Source organism: Leucopleurus acutus (genome assembly GCF_964270905.1).
Source record: "Leucopleurus acutus genome assembly, chromosome: 3".
In the NCBI taxonomy this organism is placed as follows: domain Eukaryota; kingdom Metazoa; phylum Chordata; class Mammalia; order Artiodactyla; family Delphinidae; genus Leucopleurus; species Leucopleurus acutus.
The window spans coordinates 37,061,791-37,083,962 of NC_139145.1; the positions used below are offsets into that span (position 1 = coordinate 37,061,791).

The window sequence follows — 22,172 nt, forward strand, 5'->3', positions numbered from 1 at the left end:
AGGAGAGAACATTAAGGAAAGGAAAGGGTTAGCTAACACTAAATTTTCTCAAGGACCTACTATAGCCATGAATGTTTATGGGGGTTATCTCTGTTTTTTTCACACAAATATCCCTATTTTACTGCTGAGGAAACTAAAGCTCAGAGAAGTTAGTTAACTTGCCCTAGATCCAACAGCCATTGAAATGTCAGAATCTACATTTAGGATCTAACCTAAAGCAACAATTAGTTCTCCCAGTTCTGACAGCCAGTGAAAAGCAGAGGTGAACAGCAGGGGCTCTGGGGCCAGATCACCTGGGCATGAATCCTGACTCCATCACTTGCCAGCTGGGAGACTTAAACAACATGCTTATCATTTTTCATCACTGTCTCCCTTACCTCCATTTGTAAAATGAGCACAAGAATAGTAACTACCCAAGAGGGTTATTTTGAGGATAAGAGGATTATTACAAATAAAGCACTTAGTAAGCAATACTATTATTATGTTGGCTGCTGACTCTGGAGAGAATCAGGACAAACATGCTTTGATGAGAAGTAGAAAGGAGTATGATAAAGCTGTAAATCAGAGGACGGTAGATCAAGGCAAGAGAAATAATGCAGAGGTCTCAGTTTCGACCTGCGATGGTATTTGAGGATAGGAGCGGGAAACAGCTCACCAAGAGAGAACATGGATGAATGCCAATGGATAGAACATTAACGAAGACAAACTTAGAAATCAGAGTTGTTTTGTGGATGGGAATACCCTGCAGTTTGTTTTTCACTGGCTTTGCTGTTGTTATTGTTCCCTATTCTTTAAACAGAAAAGACATCACTTTGTTGAACCATCTCAAAAGCAACTGTGTAAAAAGTAAAGTCTATACAATCTGAACTCCTATGAGAGGTTTAGTCTACTTTCCTCAGCTCAGGCAAAGGCTTCTGGAAACAAAGCACCAACTTTGATTCCTAAATGAGCATCAGTCCCTGTGGTTCAGTTACTCAAAGCTTCCAGCAGCACAGAACCTAATAGTTCATGCTCCACAGCTGGGTTCTGAGCCTGGGGCTTCCAGTGACTTTTCAGAGAGCTTCATGATTGGTTTGCTTCCATGGGATTTGGATCAAGATGAAAAATGAGCCCAAGGTTATTTGGAAACAGTTCATATTTAAGAGACCTTCAAACACTTTCACAAATAAAAGCGGTCTATGAATATTGTATAATAACCCTCTAATAACTTCCCACTTGCTAATGTTTATCACGGGAGGAAAATTAGCAATGGGTACACCCATACTTCAAAAGTTAGGAAATGGGAGATAAAATCCAAGTAGTTTGGAAGAGTTGAAATCACTTTACTCAGAAGGGAATAGCAGTTCATCAGGGAAGGAAACTGCATTTGAATTTCCTAACATTGTGATAATAAAAGTATTCTAACTAGATACCTATTTTTGACAGAGTATCCCCAGGCTCCAGCACCTAACCCACCAATCTCTGTCCCCACTAACTCATTATGGGCCATCCATGGAGCCTGTATTGTTCTGGAGTCACAGGGATGGGGTTATGGAGATTGAAGATCATCTGTCTATCTTTAATGCATAAAGTGGAAACCAAACGCAATAATCTCATGGACACTTAACAAATCAACGTCTCTTCAATCACCATCCATCACCATCCTTTTGTGGCATTGGTGCTAACCCTCACCCTTCATTCTGGAGCAGAGCTGCCCTTTAGGACCTGTTCCACATTAGTGAGTGAAATCGGCCATTTTTTCATTGCCATTCATTTCATTTTTTCAGAGCCCCTGGCTTAAAAATCAGCGTTTACAAAGAAGCTTGTGATGCGGTAAAGAGCCAGGACAGAAATGTAATAAACAATGTTTTGAATTACATTTTGGACATTTAAAAATGCTCTGGGCTCAATTTCATAAGGCATTTGCATTTGCAATGAGAAATTTAAAAAACCATCTCTGAGCGTCCAGTCTCAGGTTAACAGCCTCTAACTTTTTTGTAGGAGCAATTACAAATTGTACACAGATTCATTATTTCTCGAGTACTTTATCAGGACATTTCCCAATACATCTAATTTATCCTGTCTGAAACGTAACTTGACATAAGGGATTTTCTTAATTGCTTTTGAAGCCCTTCCAAGATAATCAACTGCTTTTGGGAGGATGATAAAAGACAGTAGACAATATTGCCAGTCTGTCTACAGATCACACGCTGAAGTTTATGGGTAAGAGATAGCAAAGAAAGGCAACATTTGCCTCTTAAACTATCTAGTATCTCTGTTTTAATTTGGTTTCCATTTAAATGGCAGTGTTTTGCTATAAGAATAGCAAGAAGAAAATCTCCCATTTTTATCTGCCCCATTGCAATGGCTGTCACTTTGCCGGGGGTGGAGGGTGGGTAGATGCAGTCATTATTTACAAATGGACAAAAGTACAGTCTTTGTTATTCTGAAGAATCCTAACCAAAGATTAAAGCAAAAATAAAATAACCAAATTTGGGGAGGAGAAGAAATGCTGTCAAAAGCTGGTTGTGTTTCTGCAACCCACCATTTAACAATTTAAGCAAATGATAGAACACTTTTTTAGACCCTTTTTACCTTGAGTTTTCAAGCTGCCAATTCTAAATAATTCCATTTTTAGTTACAGAACTGTTATGTAATGTACATGGTACATGTGGTTGCCCACAGATGTCCATACCTTGACACCCAGAACCTTACATGGCAAAATAGACTTTGTAGATATGATTAAGACTATTGACCTTAAGATGGGGAGATTATCCTGGATCATTGAGAGATACCCAATCTACTCAGGTGCGTCCTTAAAATTGGAGACTCTTTCCCGACTGTGGTCAGAGAGCGATGAGATGGAAGCGTTGGGAGAGATTCAACGTGAGAACTCGACCCACTGCTGCTGGCTTTGAAAATGGAAGGAGGGGCCCACAAGCCAAGGAATGTGGTGGCCTCTAGAAGTTGGGAACAGCCTTCAGTTTATAACTAGCAACAAAATGGGGACTTCATTCCCTCAAATGCAAGAAACTGAATTCTATCAACAACCCTAATGAGCAGGAAATTATTCTTCTCTAAAGCCTCTGCAAAGGAATGCAGCCTGGAGACACTTTGATTTTAGCCCATTGAGACCTGTGTCAGACTTCTGACCCACAGGACTGTGAGGTAATACATTTGAGTTGTTTAAGCCACTATGTTGGTGGTTATTTGTAAAAGGTACCCAGAAAACCAATATGCTGTCTAAAGTATAATATCCTATTGTGGTACCTAGATCATCTTCCTAATGCCCAAATATAAGAGATTTAATATGACTTGTATTGTCATTTAGTTAGTACTGCCCTGTGCAATGGAAATTCAAATGCTGCTTGCTAAAATCAAATTAAATTATATCTCACAAATGGAAAATATAAAGACTCTAGTGTCCTTTTAGGAAGCTGACATTATTAACTTAAGAACAACTGACTGGGACATTGGGTAAAGGAAGAAAATTATTAGCTTTGTTTTAGATCAACAGTGTTAATATGCCATGCTGACCCTTAATCATCTCCCAAGAATTGCTCTTGGCAGGAATTGGAAAATTGATTGTTCTCAATTTTAAAGCTTAGCCTTGGCAGTCTTGAAGTCCGCGGGAGTTCAAGGAATATTTAGATCTTTTCAACTAAAAGATACTCCAAAATGATAGGAATCATAACTAATAACAGAATCACTTTTTCCAGGTAATGCAGGCAACATTAATAGCCAAAAATAAAATGGTTACTTTGGTGCTTCACTTGTATTAAACGATGGATGACCTTATCCTAGGTATCATGTTCCAGTTGTAGTTAATTAACTTTCCCAAAGACACAATAGCAAAGAATAGCAATTCAAGTGAGGCAGGAGATCACAAAACCTGCTATGGAAGGCATCAAACTAAAGAAAACTGGGAGCATTCAGCTCATAAAGCAGGTCAAGAGGAGATCCATGACCTAACTTTATAAATAAATAAAAGTATGGCGTCCTATTTTAAGATGGTGGATGGAATACATGTATCAAATTTTGTTTCCTCCCAAAACCCCAGTGAAAAATACTTTTAAAAAAAAAGACATAAAATAACAAGGACAGGAAGAAGAGGAAAGGAGACAACAGTAACAAAATTTTGGAAGCTGGAAAGCAAAGGGAACTATGGTAAAGGATTTAACCAACCTCCAAAAGCTGAGTTGTAGCCAGTGGTTGTGAGAGCTGAGAACCAAAGTAATTTACTCTGAAAATCCTTAAAAGACTCAGGACCAGATACCTCTACATCTTGGGTGAAAGGGAAGGAAGAGCGTAAAGAGAAATGAGTGAAATTAGATTCCCAGATCCTCTCCCCAACACCTCCAGATTTCTGAACATCTATCCTCTGGAGAGTCTTTTAACACAGATGATTTCTGGAGTGGAGTACAGGAGGTGAGATGGGCAGGCTGAGGATGGAGGTACTACACTGAAGACAGGAGGAATAAGTGAATGTATGAAAGCTGAATGCTAACTTCAGGACTTTGAACTGTGTGGGGGCACTAACATAATCTACAAGGAGTTCAATATCTTGGGTCAAGGTCTCCACTGGATGAATTGCACACCTTAAGAAAGTCTATTATGTAGGCTGCCTGTGCGGACCCTCGGAGCTGCGCGAGCAGGTCTAGGACGGCCGAGCTGTGCGTCTCCGCCGCACCCAGGGGCCGTGATGCCTACAGAGTAGAGTGAAAGCAGCTGGGCTGAATGTTTCACCGCTGAACTGGTTCCTCAGGTAACCTGGCTCTGGCGATTGCTATGGGAGATTGGATGACTGTTACAGATCGAGGTCTGTCTTCAGAAAGCAAAAATATCTCTCAATATACCTCAGAAACAAAGATGTCTCCATCAAATTTATACTCACAGCAAGTGCTATGTTCTTCAATACCTTTATCAAAAAATGTGCACTTTTTTTTAGTGCCTTCTGCACATAACAGAATATTGAACAAAGTATTTCATATCTTGATCAGGGATTGACTACTTTCGGTTTTCCTTCATTATATGAAGAATCCAAAGGTAAAGAGACAAAGAGAGAATTAAATATATTTGCTGTTTTAAATTGTATGAATGAGCTACTTGTACTCAGCAGAAGAAACTTCTAGCCCAGAAAAATGTGGAAACACAGAATCTGAAACTGGGAAGCAATATGGACCATCTGCAGAACTGCTATGCAAAACTTAAGGAACAACTGGAAACCTCCAGGACAGAAATGATTGGTCTTCAGGAGACAGACAGACAGTTACAATGCAAGAACAGGAATTTGCATCAGCTACTGAAAAATGAGAAAGATGAGGTGCAGAAATTACAAAATATCATTGTAAGTCAAGCTACTCAATACAATCATGATATGAAGAGAAAAGAGCGTGAATATAATAAACTAAAGGAACGTCTACATCAACTTGTTATGAACAAGAAGGATAAAAAAATAGCTATGGAAGTTTTAAATTAAGTGGGGAGAGCTGATGGAAAAAGAGGCTTCTGGAGGATGGGTAAAACTGAAGCCAGGAATGAAGATGAAATGTAAAAAATTCTCTTGAATATTGTCAGAAACAAATCCTAATGGAAAATGCTGAGCTTAAGAAGGTTTTTCAGCAAATGAAAAAGGAAATAATTTCTCTTCTTTCTCCCCAAAAGCAGAAACCTAGAGAAAGGGCAGATGATAGTACAGGAACTGTTATCCCTGATACCGAAGATGCTGGGGAACTGAATAGAGAGAGTACGTTTCACCTTTCCTGTGCAACTGTGAGAGAGCAGCTAACCAACAGCATCAGAAAACAGGAGAGAATTTTGAAAAGTCACGTAGAAAAACTTGATAACCAAGTTTCAAAGGTACACCTAGAAGGTTTTAATGATGAAGATGTAATCTCGCGACAAGACCACGAACAAGAAACTGAAAAAACTTGAGTTAGAAATTCAACAGTGTAAAGAAATTATTAAAACTCGGCAGCCACTTTTACAGCAGCAGCTCGCTACTGCATGTGATGATGACACCACTTCACTGCTACAAGACTGTTACTTGTTGGAAGAAAAGGAACGCCTCAAAGAAGAACGGTCCCTTATTTAAAGAGCAAAAGAAGAATTTCGAGAAAGAAAGACTAAGCTTTACAGAAGCAGCTATTCGCCTAGGATTGGAGAGAAAGGCGTTTGAAGAAGAAACAGCCAGTTGGGTAAACCAACAGTTTTTAAATATGACTACCTAGGACCACCAGAGCTCAGAAAATGTGAAACTTTTCAGTGCGTTCTCAGGAAGTTCGGATCGGGACAACCCTACAGTACACTCGAGGCCACGGCAAAAGAAACCTCACGGTGTGCCTACTGGGTCTCCAGTTTGCAAGTCTAAACTTATTAAATCTCTTCCTGCTTCTCCTACTTCCGACTTTTGCCAGACACGTGCCTGTGTATCTGAACGTAGTTCAATCAATGTACTAAATATAACCCCTGAAGAATCTAAGCCATGTCAAGTTGGAAGGGAATGTACAAATCAGCAGTGGAGCGTGGTATCCAGGTCTGGATCACCGGAAGTTTGCTGTAATGGATGCTCCTCGACCCACGCAAATGCTCACGTAGAGAAGGATGACTTACCTTAGACATGTGAACTGGGATTTTTTTTTTTTTTTCATTAACATGTTCATCAAATTTCCCATCTGAGTTGAAACAGGGTGTGTTATCAAGCCAATCATCTGTAATAATTTAAGATGGTCTGTGTTGTCTGGACTTCCCTGTTCCTCCCCCAAAGAGCTAAAATGATAAATCTATTTAGAAGGATATAAAAGCTTTGGATATGTATTTTTAGTAACAGAAGCACCTGGTTCTGTGAATAAAGGAATGTACAGACGTTTCGATGGAAACAAAGCACTAGAATGAGTTTCCTCTTATAGGTATTAAAAATACCACTTTTAGGAAACTGATTATTGTAAATATTTAATTTTGTCTCATATATAGTTGGCATTGGAAGTTTAGCCTTTCCTTGAAGGTATACTGCAGATTTTTAACAAAGTAAGTTATATATTTATTATGTTTAGTGTGATTTGAAATACCCTCGTTCATGTTTTAAATAAAGTGAAATTTATGTAAAAAAAAAGAAAAAGCCTATTATGTAAAAGATAAACTTGGCTCTCTAACAGTGGCCCTCTACATTACTAATTACGGAATCTCTAAACCATATTAATCTCAGTAGGAAAAGGATGGTATGAGAGTCCCTGGAGGCTATGAGTACCGCCTGCGCCTGCGGGTCACCCTTCTGGCCCTTCTATCTCCAGCATCTCAAGGGAGCTTAAAGGCAGTGATGTGCTGATGTACTTAGTGCTCTGCTCCCTCTGGCAACACTTCTTTTGTGATAAAACTTTCTGATTCACTCTCCCTGAAACGGCTTAATAGTACAGATCTCAGGCTTCTTCTCCAACCAGCCACCAGACCACCGGCAGTCAAACCTCTGCCCTCCAAGCAGGGGACTGGAAGACCCTTTTCTGAGGAATCTGACCTGCCCAGAAGGAAAAACCTGAAAATAATGACATTGGGAGCTCCCCCAACTAACGGGAAGCACTCACATTGTCCTAGAATAGTTCTTCTCCTTTGGGATGACTTTGCTCCCAGGGAATATCTGGCGATGTCTGGAAACATTTTTGATTGTCAAGACTGGAGGGGTGTGGCTGGTGTCTAGTTAAGAGAGGCCAAGGGTGCTGTTAATCATCCTACGATACACAGGACAATCTTCCTACACACAGATACTCAGCAGTTCCAATTAGCCTTTCAGTGTCTCGCTCTCAATCATGATCAGACAGCCAAGGATTACCAGACAGCCTAGCAGAGCCTCTAACAGAGAAGAAAACAGACTAAGCACAATCAATCATATAAAAGCAGTTTGGAGGAAACATATCTTGCAGCCAAAAAAAAAAAACTAAAACAAAACTATCATTAATAAAAAAAGTACAATGAAAAAGAAGATGGAGAGGAGGAGATAGTAATGAAATACTGAAGACTTTAAGTTTAAAGACTGAATGGGGGCTTCCCTGTTGGCGCAGTGGTTGAGAGTCCGCCTGCCGATGCAGGGGACACGGGTTCGTGCCCCGGTCCGGGAGGATCCCACATGCCGCGGAGCGGCTGGGCCAGTGAGCCATGGCCGCTGAGCCTGCGCGTCCGGAGCCTGTGCTCCGCAATGGGAGAGGCCACAACAGTGAGAGGCCTGAGCACCGCAAAAAAAAAAAAGACTGAACGGGCTAAGGGCTAAGCAAAATGAATGAAAATAGACCTACAACAAGGGGCACCACTGTAAAATTTCAGAACAGCAAAGATAAAAAGAATATTCAATAAGTTTCTAGCGAGGGGGAAAAGAAACATACGAAGGACAAAAAAATCACTGGCTCTGGACTTTCAAATACCAACATTGGAAGCACAAACAATGGAACAATGTCTCCAAAATCCTAGGGGGAAATGTTTCCCCTGTTAACATTTTATGCCCAAGCGGTCAAGTTTCAACATTTTTATCCCTTATAGACCCTTTCTCAGGAAGCCACTGAAGGATGTGCGACCACAACTAGAAAGCACAATAAAGTGACAGAAATGAAATGCAGGAAACAGGAGACTCAACACAGGAGAGACAAAGGAAATTCCAGGACAACAGAGAATGGAGATCAGAAAATACAGGGCAGCAAGTCCAGACTGGAGCAACATGACTAAAGAGAGTAGGCTGAGAGCTATCTCCAAGACGGTGTTTGCAATCCTACCATCTTTGTTTTAAACCTGAGAATGTCAGATGAGTCTGGCCCAGTTTGTTCTGTTTCTGCTCTGCCCTGCATGCTGTGAAGCCTGGAATTGGCTTAACCCCAAAGAATAAGTGCTACCTACCTCTGACAGCTAGATGGTAGGCCACAGCAAGCTGAGAAGCAGAAAACACAGAGCAAGCCAGTCCCTGTTACCACATTCTTACTGGCCTTCCAGACCTACACAACAGTAGTTGGTCCAATTTTCCCAAGACTCATTCACGCCCTTGCCCACTGTAAACTTGCAAGAAAGCCGAAGTCAGAGACATTCAGTAAATCATCTCCTGGGAGCTGTCACTTTGCAGTAGCAATATTATCCTTTTCTTCCCTGGCTGTGTGCTTATTATCCGTTTTTCAGAACTAAATAATATATAGTTGGGGGCTTCCGGGAAGATGGTGGAAGAGTAAGACGCGGAGATCATCTTCCTCCCCACAGATACACCAGAAATACATCTACAACTGGAATAACTCCTACAGAACACCTACTGAACGCTGGCAGAAGACCTCAGACCTCCCAAAAGTCAAGAAACCCCCCACGTACCTGGGTAGGGAAAAAGAAAAAAGAATAAACAGAGACAAAAGGATAGGGACGGGACCTGCACCAGTGGGAGGGAGCCGTGAAGGAGGAAAGGTTACCACACACTAAGAAGCCCCCTCGCCGGCGGAGACTGCGGGTGGCGGAGGGGGGACGCTTCGGGGCCACGGAGGAGAGCACAGCAACAGGGGTGCGGAGGGCAAAGCGGGGAGATTCCTGCACAGAGCCGACCGGCACTCACCAGGCCGAGAGGCTTGTCTGCTCACCCGCCGGGTCAGGCGGGGCTGGGAGTTGAGGCTCGGGCTTCGGTCGGAGCGCAGGGAGAGGACTGGGGTTGGCGGCGTGAACACAGCCTGCAGGGGCTTAGTGCGCCACGGCTGGCCAGGAAAAGTCTGGACCTGCCGAAGAGGCAGGAGACTTTTTCTTCCCTCTTTGTCTCCTGGTGCGTGAGGAGAGGGGATTAAGAGCGCTGCTTAAAGGAGCTCCAGAGACGGGCGCGAGCCGCCGTTAACAGCGCGGACCCCAGAGACAGGCATGAGACGCTAAGGCTGCTGCTGCCGCCACCAAGAAGCCTGAGGGCGAGCACAGTTCACTCTCCACACCCCCCTTCCGGGGAGCCTGTGCAGCCCACCACTGCCAGGATCCCGGGATCCAGGGACACTCCCCCGGGAGAACGCACGGCGCGCCTCAGGCTGGTGCAACGTCACGCCGGCCTCTGCCGCCGCAGGCTCGCCCCGCCTTCGTACCCCTCCCTCCCCCCGGCCTGAGTGAGCCAGAGCCCCTGAATCAGCGGCTCCTTTAACCGCGTCCTGGCTGAGCGAAGAACAGACGCCCTCCGTCGACCTACACGCAGAGGCGGGGCCAAATCCAAAGCTGAGCCCCTGGGAGCTGTAGGAACAAAGAAGAGAAAGGGAAATCTCTCCCAGCAGCCTCAGGAGCAACGGATTAAAGCTGCACAATCAACGTGATGTACCCTGCATCTGTGGAATACCTGAATAGACAACGAATCATCCCACATTGAGGAAGTGGTCTTTGAGAGCAAGATCTATGATTTTTTCCCCTTTCCTCTTTTTGTGAGTGTGTATGTGTATGCTTCTGCGTGAGATTTTGTCTGTATAGCTTTGCTTCCACCATTTGTCGTAGGGTTCTATCCATCCGGGTTTTTTTTGTTTTTTGTTTTTTTTTATATTTAATAATTATTTTTTAATAACTTATTTTACTTTAACTTCTTTCTTTCTTTCCTTCCTTCCCTCCTTTAGACGACGAATCATCCCAAATTGAGGAGGTGCACTTTGAGAGCAAGATTTATGATTTTTTCCCCTTTTCCTCTTCTTGTGAGTGTGTATGTGTATGCTTCTGTGTGAGATTTTGTCTGTATAGCTTTACTTCCACCATTAGTCCTAGGGTTCTATCCGTCCGTTTTTTGTCTTTAATTTTTTTTAATAATTTTTTACTTTCATAACTTTATTATATTTTATCTCACTTTATTTTATTTTACTTTATCTTCTTTTTTTCCTTCCTTCCCTCCTTCCTTCCTTCCTTCCTCCCTCCCTCCTTTCTTTCTTTCTTTCCTTCTTTCTTTCTTTCTTTCTTCCTACTTCTACTAATTCTTTCTTTCTACTTTTTCTCCCTTTTATTCTGAGCCGTGTGGATGAAAGGCTCTTGGTGCTGCAGCCAGGAGTCAGTGCTGTGCCTCTGAGGTGGGAGAGCCAACTTCAGGACACTGGTCCACAAGAGACCTCCCAGCTCCACATAATATCAAATGGCGAAAATCTCCCAGAGATCTCCATCACAACACCAGAACCCAGCTTCACTAAACGACCAGCAAGCTACAGTGCTGGATACCGTATGCCAAACAACTACCAAGACAGGAACACAACACCACCCATTAGCAGAGAGGCTGCCTAAAATCATAATAAGTCCACAGACACCCCAAAACACGCCACCAGACGTGGACCTGCCCACCAGAAGGACAAGATCCAGCCTCATCCACCAGAACACAGGCACTAGTCCCCTCCTCCAGGAGGCCTACACAACCCACTGAAGCAACTTTAGCCACTGGGGACAGACACCAAAAACAACGGGAACTACGAACCTGCAGCCTGCAAAAAGGAGAACCCAAACACAGTAAGATAAGCAAAATGAGAAGACAGAAAAAAAACAGTAGATGAAGGAGCAAGATAAAAACCCACAGACCTAACAAATGAAGAGGAAATAGGCAGTCTACCTGAAAAAGAATTCAGAATAATGATAGTAAAGAAGGCCCAAAACCTTGGAAATAGAATAGACAAAATGCAAGAAACATTTAACAAGGACCTAGAAGAACTAAAGATGAAACAAACAATGATGAACAACACAATAAATGAAATTAAAAATACTCTAGAAGGGATCAATAGCAGAATAACTGAGGCAGAAGAACGGATAAGTGACCTGGAAGATAAAATAGTGGAAATAACTACTGCAGAGCACAATAAAGAAAAAAGACTGAAAAGAACTGAGGACAGTCTCAGAGACCTCTGGGACAACATTAAACACACCAACATTCGAATTATAGAGGTTCCAGAAGAAGAAGAGAAAAAGAAAGGGACTGAGAAAATATTTGAAGAGATAATAGTTGAAAACTTCCCTAATATGGGAAAGGAATAGTTAATCAAGTCCAGAAAGCACAGAGAGTCCCATACAGGATAAATCCAAGGAGAAATACGCCAAGACACATATTAATCAAACTGTCAAAAATTAAATACAAAGAAAACATATTAAAAGCAGCAAGGGAAAAACAAATAACACACAAGGGAATCCCCATAAGGTTAACAGCTGATCTTTCAGCAGAAACTCTGCAAGCCAGAAGGGACTGGCAGGACATATTTAAAGTGATGAAGGAGAAAAACCTGCAACCAAGATTACTCTACCCAGCAAGGATCTCATTCAGATTTGATGGAAAAATTAAAACCTTTACAGACAAGCAAAAGCTGAGAGAGTTCAGCACCACCAAACCAACTTTACAACAACTGTTAAAGGAACTTCTCTAAACAGGAAACACAAGAGAAAGAAAAGACCTACAATAACAAACCCAAAACAATTAAGAAAATGGGAATAGGAACATACATATCGATAATTACCTTAAATGTAAATGGACTAAATGCTTGCACCAAAAGACACAGATTGGCTGAATGGATACAAAAACAAGACCCATATATATGCTGACTACAAGAGACCCACTTCAGACCTAGAGACACATACAGACTGAAAGTGAGGGGATGGAAAAAGATATTCCATGCAAATGGAAACCAAAAGAAAGCTGGAGTAGCAATTCTCATATCAGAAAAAATATATTTTAAAATAAAGACTACTAAAAGAGACAAAGACACTACATAATGATCAAGGGATTGATCCAAGAAGAAGATATAACAATTGTAAATATTTATGCACGCAACATAGGAGCACCTCAATACATAAGGCAAATACTAACAGGCATAAAAGGGGAAATGGACAGTAACATTTTCATAGTAGGGGACTACAACACCCCACTTTCACCAATGGACAGATCATCCAAAATGAAAATAAGGAAACACAAGCTTTAAATGATACCTTAAACAAGATGGACTTAATTGATATTTATAGGACATTCCATCCAAAAACAACACAATACACATTTTTCTCAAGTGCTCATGGAACATTCTCCAGGATAGATCATATCTTGGGTCACAAACCAAGCCTTGGTAAATTTAAGAAAACTGAAATTGTATCAAGTATCTTTTCCAACCACAACACTATGAGACTAAATATCAGTTACAAGAAAAGATCTGTAAAAAATACAAACACATGGAGGTTAAACAATACACTACTTAATAACGAAGTGATCACTGAAGAAATCAAAGAGGAAATCAAAAAATACCTAGAAATAAATGTCAATGGAGACACGACGACCCTAAATTTATGGGATGCAGCAAAAGCAGTTCTAAGAGGGAAGTTTATAGCAATACAATCCTACCTTAAGAAACAGGAAACATCTTGAATAAACAACCTAACCTTGTACCTAAAGCAATTAGAGAAAGAAGAACAAAAAACCCCCAAGTTTAGCAGAAGGAAAGAAATCCTAAAAATCAAATCAGAAATAAATGAAAAAGAAATGAAGGAAACGATAGAAAGATCAATAAAACTAAGCTGGTTCTTTGAGAAGATAAAATTGATAAACCATTAGCCAGATTCATCAAGAAAAAAAGGGAGAAGACTCAAATCAATAGAATTAGAAATGAAAAAGGAGAAGTAACAACTGACACTGCAGAAATACAAAAGATCATGAGAGATTACTACAAGCAACTCTATGCCAATAAAATGGATAACCTGGAAGAAATGGACAAATTCTTAGAAATGTACAACCTGCCAAGACTGAATCAGGAAGAAATAGAAAATATGAAGAGACCAATCACAAGCACTGAAATTGAAACTGTGAGTAAAAATCTTCCAACAAACAAAAGCCCAGGACCACACGGCTTCACACACGAATTCTATCAAACATTTAGAGAAGAGCTAACACCTATCCTTCTCAAACTCTTCCAAAATATATCAGAGGGAGGAACACACCCAAACTCATTCTAGGAGACCACCATCACCCTGATACCAAAACTAGACAAGGATGTCACAAAGAAAGAAAACTACAGGCCAATATCACTGATGAATATAGATGCAAACATCCTCAACAAAATACTAGCAAACAGAATCCAACAGCACATTAAACGGATCATACACCATGATCAAGTAGGGTTTATTCCAGGAATGCAAGGGTTCTTCAATATATGCAAATCAATCAACGTGATACACCATATTAACAAATTGAAGAATAAAAATCATATGATCATCTCAATAGATACAGAGAAAGCTTTCAACAAAATTCAACACCCATTTATGATAAAAACCCTGCAGAAAGTAGGCATAGAGGGAACTTTCCTCAACATAATAAAGGCCATATATGACAAACCCACAGCCAACTTCGTCCTCAATGGTGAAAAACTGAAAGCATTTCCACTAAGATCAGGAACAAGACAAGGTTGCCCACTCTCACCACTCTTATTCAACATAGTTTTGGAAGTTTTAGCCACAGCAATCAGAGAAGAAAAGGAATCCAAATCGGAAAAGAAGAAGTAAAGCTGTCACTGTTTGCAGATGACATGATACTATACATAGAGAATCCTAAAGATGCTACCAGAAAACTACTAGAGCTAATCAATGAATTTGGTTAAGTAGCAGGATACAAAATTAATGCACAGAAATCTCTGGCATTCCTATACACTAAGGATGAAAAATCTGAAAGTGAAATCAAGAAAACACTCCCAATACCATTGCAACAAAAAGAATAAAATATCTAGGAATAAACCTACCTAAGGAGACAAAAGACCTGTATGCAGAAAATTATAAGACACGGATGAAAGAAATTAAAGATGATACAAATAGGTGGAGAGATATACCATGTTCTTGGATTGGAAGAATCAACATTGTGAAAATGAATCTACTACCCAAAGCAATCTACAGATTCAATGCAATCCCTATCAAACTACCACTGGCATTTTTCACAGAACAAAACAAAAAATTTCACAATTTGTATGGAAACACAAAAGACCCTGAATAGCCAAAGCAATCTTGAGAACGAAAAACGGAGCTGGAGGAATCAGGCTCCCTGACTTCAGACTATACTACGAAGCTAGAGTAATCAAGACAGTATGGTACTGGCACAAAAACAGAAAGATAGATCAATGGAACAGGATAGAAAGCCCAGAGATAAACCCACGCACATATGGTCACCTTATCTTTGATAAAGGAGGCAGGAATGTACAGTGGAGGAAGGACAGCCTCTTCAATAAGTGGTGCTGGGAAAACTGGACAGGTACATGTAAAAGTATGAGATAAGATCACTCCCTAACGCCATACATAAAAATAAGCTCAAATCGATTAAAGACCTAAATGTAAGACCAGAAACTATCAAACTCTTAGAGGAAAACATAGGCAGAACACTCTATGACATAAATCACAGCAAGATTCTTTTTGACCCACCTCCTACAGAAATGGAAATAAAAACAAAAATAAACAAATGGGACCTAATGAAACTTCAAAGCTTTTGCACAGCAAAAGAAACCATAAACAAGACCAAAAGACAACCCTCAGAATGGGAGAAAATATTTGCAAATGAAGCAACTGACAAAGGATTACTCTCCAAAATTTATAAGCAGCTCATGCAGCTCAATAACTAAAAAAACAAACAACCCAATCCAAAAATGGGCAGAAGACCTAAATAGACATTTCTCCAAAGAAGATATACAGACTGCCAACAAACACATGAAAGAATGCTCAACATCATTAATCATTAGAGAAATGCAAATCAAAACTACAATGAGATATCATCTCACACCAGTCAGAATGGCCATCATCAAAACATCTAGAAACAATAAATGCTGGAGAGGGTGTGGAGAAAAGGGAACCCTCTTGCACTGTTGGTGGGAATGTAAATTGATACAGCCACTGTGGAGAACAGTATGGAGGTTCCTTAAAAAACTACAAATAGAACTACCATATGACCCAGCAATCCCACTACTGGGCATATACCCTGAGAAAACCATAATTCAAAAAGAGTCATGTGCCAAAATGTTCATTGCAGCTCTATTTACAATAGCCCGTAGATGGAAACAACCTAAGTGTCCATCATCGGATGAATGGATAAAGAAGATGTGGCACATATATACAATGGAATATTACTCAGCCATTAAAAGAAACGAAATTGAGCTATTTGTAATGAGGTGGATAGACTTAGAGTCTGTCATACAGAGTGAAGCAAGTCTGAAAGACAAATACCGTATGCTAACACATATATATGGAATTTAAGGGGGAAAAAATGTCATGAAGAACTTAGGGGTAAGACAGGAATAAAGACACAGACCTACTAGAGAATGGACTTGAGGATATGGGGAGGGGGAAGTGTAAGCTGTGACAAAGTGAGAGAGAGGCATGGACATATATACACTACCAAACGTAAGGCAGATAGCTAGTGGGAAGCAGCTGCATAGCACAGGGAGATCAGCTCAGTGCTTTGTGACCGCTTGGAGTGGTGGGATATGGAGGATGGGAGGGAGGGAGACGCAAGAGGGAAGAGATATGGGAACATATTTATATGTACAACTGATTCACATTGTTATAAAGCAGAAACTAACACACCATTGTAAAGCAATTATACTCCAGTAAAGGTGTAAAAAATATATATATAGTTGAAGATGCATACATAAATTATGAAGACAATCAAGACAGTGACTAACACAAGAGTCACAATACTACCGCACACCCATTAGTATCACTACTATCAGAAAAACAGAAAATATCAAGTGTTGGCAAGGCTGTGGAGAAACAGGAACCCTTGCCCTGCTGGTGGGAATGTAAAATGGTGCAGCCACTATGGAAAACAATATGGTGACTCCTCAAAAAATTGAAAAATTGAACTACTGTATGATTCAGCAATTCCACTTCTGAGTATGTACCTCAAAGAATTGAAAGCAGGGAGTTCAAGCGCTATTTGACACCCATATTCACTGCAGCATTGCTCACAATAGCCAGGACATGGAAGCAACCCAAGTATCCATGAGTGGATGAACAGATAAACAAAATGTGTACATACAAACATGGAATATTATTTAGCCTGAAAAATGAAAGAAACTCTGTCACATGTTTCAGCGTGGATGAAATCTTGAGAATATCACACTAAGTAAAATAAGCCAGTCACAAAAAGACAAATACTGTACAGTTACATTTATATTACGTACCTAGAATAGTCCAATTCATAGAGAAAGTAGAATGGTGGCTGCCCGGGGCTGGGGGAGGAGGGGATGAGTTGTTGTTTAATATGTATAGTTTGTTGTGCAAGATGAAAAGTTCTGGAAATTTCTTGATGAATGTACTTAATACTACTGAACTGTACACTTTATGTGTATTTTATCACAATATAAAAAAAAATTTTTTAAGTGAAGATAATGGTTACCTCTGGAGGGAGAACCGGCACTGTGTATAATTTTGTAATTTGGTGTGTCAATTTGGCTAGGCCAGAGGGTACCCAGATATTTGGGCAAACATTGCTCTAGGTATTTCTGAGGCCGTTTGGATGAGATTAAAATTTAAATCAGTGGACACTGAGTAAAGCCCTCCATAATGTGGGTGGGCCTTATTTAACCAGTTGAAGGCCTGAATAGAACAAAACGACCAGCCTCCCCTGAGCAAGAGAGGGACTGCCTTCACACTTCATGTGCAACATCAGCTTTTCCCGATTCTACCACAGACCTCCTACGGACTCAAACTGCAACACCGGTTCTCCTGAGTCTCCGACCTGCAGGCCTACCAAGCAGATTTTGAATTTGCCAGCCTTCACCAACACATAAGCCAATTCCTTATAAAAATCTCTCTCTACATATATATACATCATATTGGTTCTGTGTCCCTGGAGAGCCCTAATTAATACAGGTACAATAGGGGAAAGGCATACAGAGAGCTTTTAAGATACCTGCAATGTTCAATTTCTTAACCTGGGTGGTATTACATAAGTGTTTATCACTATTCTTTAAACTGTACATACATTTTATGCACCCTCTGCATGTAAGATTTTTTTCACCATTAAAAATACTTTTTTTAAAAAAAATCTAAGATTGCGATGAAACCCAATCTATTCACCAAAGTTCACATCTAGATCTCTTAACCCTTCAAGATTTTAAATAAATAACCTGGGCCTGCTAAACCTCTCTGTAGCTGAAGATGATTAAATTGGCTTGGCAGAGTTAAGTGGATCATGAATGATGGATCTGAAATGAGTCATTAAAAACTTAAGAATGTTTAGAGGTTGACATTATGAAAGATGATTATCCCTCAGGCTGCTGAGAGACATGTTATCAAACCAGATAGAAAGTGGTGCCATCTCATACGGTCTTAGCTCATACAGCACATATTTTTTTTCCATCATCCATCCTCCTCCTTTAGTTTCAGTGTGAATTCTAACTACAGAAGAACATTGGTTCTGAATGCAAGAACCCTCATCACTCTTTCAACTATCCAGTGACTTATTATGTACCAAGCACATAAAGTCTGGGGTGAGACAGTATAAGGAGAAAAAGAGATTATTCCCCACCCTTCAACATACCCAAGTGTTTGTCCTCTCCTGAATAAGTTTAGCATCTCATATTAAGATGTTTTGAAGCCTCTAAGTCAAGTTCACATTTTAAAGGTAACTTTTTTTTTTTTTTTTAGGTAAGAAGTGGATTTATTTAGAGAGAAACACATTCCACAGAGTGTAGGCCATCTCAGAAGGCGAGAACGGCCTCAAAGGTAACATTTTTTGAGTTCTATAACAAAGTACGGAAACATTGGAATTGCCCAGTAACATGTAGTATGTTTTTCAAAAATTAGATTGGAGATGGAGACCATGGAAAGCAAACAATCGTGTGAGCTGAGCAATTTCATGGCCATCTTTTGATATAGATCATCTGCAAATAAATATATGAATTTTAATTTATCCAATTTCCAGATATACAAGTACATGCATATAAATTCACGTATCTTGTCATCTGTGTGGCAAAATACAGAAAAGAAATTTCAGAAGTTGTTAGGCTAAACAGGTTATAAAAATAATTTACATTATTTTCAATTTTTCAAAATTTTATTTCTAAATATAAAAGTATGTTCATTGTAGCAAAGTACTCCTAATGATACGGTTTTCAAAGAGATAGGATTTAATTTAGACTCCAACAGTAATCTATTCCAAAGGTTTTGCGATATTGGCAAGTTGGATGTTTCCTTCCTTCCTTCTGAAAGTAGCTAAAATGATTATTTCGTATTAAAACCCATGCAAAATAAGCAAATACTTTGAGGTAGGACAGTGTTAGTTTAAGCCTGTAACATAAAAATTGTCTGATTAGGATGCATTCTTTTCCTCACACATTCAGGTCCATATCTCAAGGAGTATTCCTATTTTGGTAATGAATTTTTTTCTGAATTTATTCCTACTTCACAGACTGATACACATTCAGGACCTGTAGCATATATTTGTCATCTTATAGGTATAATCTGTGGACATACAACAGAGTAGAAAATCCCACAAACTTGAAAGTTTTAGACAATGAGCTCACAAAAAGCATGCTCTAAAGATTCCACACAAATAACCGACTCACTTCGCTGTACAGCAAAGACTGGCACAACACTGCAAATCAACTATACTTCAATTAAAAAAAAAAAAGGCACAAGACTAAAGATTCCATACAATCAAAAGCACATCAGTAAGGGGGCTTCCTTGGTGGCGCAGTGGTTAAAAATCTGCCTGCCAATGCAGGAGACATGGGTTTGAGCCCTGGTCCGGGAAGATCCCACATGCCGCGGAGCAACTAAGCCATGAGCCACAACTACTGAAGCCCACATGCCTAGAGCCCGTGCTCCACAAGAGAAGCCACTGCAATGGGAAGCCCACGCACCACAACGAAGAGTAGCCCCCGCTCGCCACAACTAGAGAAAGCCCACATGCAGCAACGAAGACCCAACGCAGCCAAAAATAAATAAAAATTTAAAAAAACCACATCAGTAAGAAACTGATTAAAGAAACTGTGATTCATTCACTTGATACAAGGGAATAAATGCAGCCATTAAAGATACCTAGATGCTTCTCTTTGGTGCTCTCCTGGTTCATGGTGGACTGCAGGGCTGCTGATGCAGTGCCTTGTGGGCTGCGAGAAGGTCCTCAACCAGGTGCAGTGGCCCACATGGTAACTAGCATCAGGGCCACGGCCCAGGGGTCAGGAATGCTCAACTGGCTCACAGAAGCCTGTGGGGTAAGGGGGGGAGCAGAGGGAACTTGGTGTGATCAGAAGAATGGCTCTTATAGTTGATTTGAATGTTGAAAATAATGGGAGCTAGGTTTCTCATTGTCAGAGAAAGGAACTACAAATACGAGAAGAGGGAAGCTAAAATAAACCCTGTGGAGCAACATTAGAATTGGAGGCATTGATGTGAATCCATGATGTCAGAAATGTCAAGTCAAGAAAGAGAAAGAAAGACTAAGGAACTATTCTAGACTGAAGCTGAAGTAAGATGGTAACAAATGCCATGAGTAATCCTGGATTGGACAGACTTACAAAGGACATCACTAGGACAACTGATGAAATGTGAACAGGGTCTATGAATTAGAGGATAATATTGTATCCATGTTAACTTCTTGACTTTGATGGTTACATTATGGGATATGTGGACATGTATTCTTACTTTTAAAAAACATACCTTAAGTTTATATACTAAGTAGGTGATTAGGCATCATGACTCCAACTTACTCTTAAATGGTTCAGGGAGGGACTTCCCTGGTGGCACAGTGGATAAGACTCTGTGCTCCCAAGGCAGGAGGCCCGGGTATGATCCCTGGTCAAGGAACTAGATCCCACATGCACACCGCAACTAAGAGTTCACTTGCTGCAACTAAGGAGCCAGCGAGCTGCAACTAAGGAGCCCACCTGCTGCAACTAAGACTCAGCACAACCGAATAAATTTTTTTAACATAAAATATAATAAAATAAATGGTTCAGGGGAAAATACATGTATCCTGTGTGTATATGTAAAAGAGAGAAAGAGGGCTTCCCTGGTGGCGCAGTGGTTGAGAGTCCGCCTGCCAATGCAGGGGACACGGGTTCGTGCCCCGGTCTGGGAAGATCCCACATCCCACATGCCGTGGAGCGGCTGGGCCCGTGAGCCATGGCCACTGAGCCTGTGCATCCGGAGCCTGTGCTCCGCAACGGAATAGGCCACAACAGTGAGAGGCCCGTGTACCGCAAAAAAAAAAGAGAAAGAGAAAATGATAGGAAAAATACAGCTAAATGCTGACAATTGGGGAATCTGGAAAAAGGGATTACAGGCATTCTGTATGGTATTATGGCAACTTTTCTGAGACTGAAATTTCAAAATGAATAGAAAAAAAAAGACATTCTTTATAACTATATAAATTCTAAGGCATAGTAAATGAAAAAAAACACTAAGTGCAGAAAAATGTATGTTACACTATGTAAATAAAGTATGGTGAGAGTATGAACACGAATATGTATGTCATGAGACTATATTCTGATACAGGTAGAATGCCTCTGAAAACATGCCAGAATCTTATCTACACTGGTTTCTTCCACAGATGAAAGGTAAGTGGGTAGAGAAGGATGAGAAAGAAGTTTTTCTACTCTGAAAATTTGAATTCTGTACTATGTGAAATGAAGTAACTTAAAAAGACAAGCCAGAATGCGTCAGTGGTTGCCAAATACAGATGCCAGGCTGGCTACCTTAGAAGAACCTAGGGAACATTTAAAACTACATTAGCAGGCATCAATTCCAGAAATTCTATTTCAGTGGGTCCAGGATAGGGCTCAGATAGCGGTAAAATTTCCCTAGTTAATAATAAAACATAGCATGGTTTGGGAACTGCTGCTTTAATCAAATCACCCAGACCTGATGCTCTCTAAATCCCAAATTCTAAGTAAATTAGGAAATCAGAAACAAATACTTTTTGTCTAATGAGAAAATAAGATCATAATATCTAAGGAAAGAATACTCCACAAGTGAAACTGGAAATTCTGAAACCAGGATTTACACTGAATTCCAAATAGAAGCCAAGTCTCACTAGTTACTCTACCTTTCTGCTCCCTTATTAAGGACCAAAAATATTGTGGAGGTTAAGGCAACCTGAATATCACTTGGTATAGAAAACACATTCAAATACTCTGCATTCTTCAAAAGGAACATTCTATGTAAATCTATTACAAGAGTATATAGTTATTTACTTTCCATTAAAAAAAAGTCAGTGTGGGCTTCCCTGGTGGCACAGTGGA

General features: G+C 40.3%; 1 pseudogene across 1 annotated transcript; it reads left to right on the forward strand.

Annotated features, from left to right (window-relative positions):
- The first annotated feature begins 4,752 nt into the window (after window positions 1-4,752).
- On the forward strand, window positions 4,753-6,596 carry LOC309959064 (afadin- and alpha-actinin-binding protein-like; annotated as a pseudogene). Its single transcript has one exon. The product of its transcript is annotated as an afadin- and alpha-actinin-binding protein-like (transcript).
- The last annotated feature ends 15,576 nt before the right edge of the window (window positions 6,597-22,172 follow it).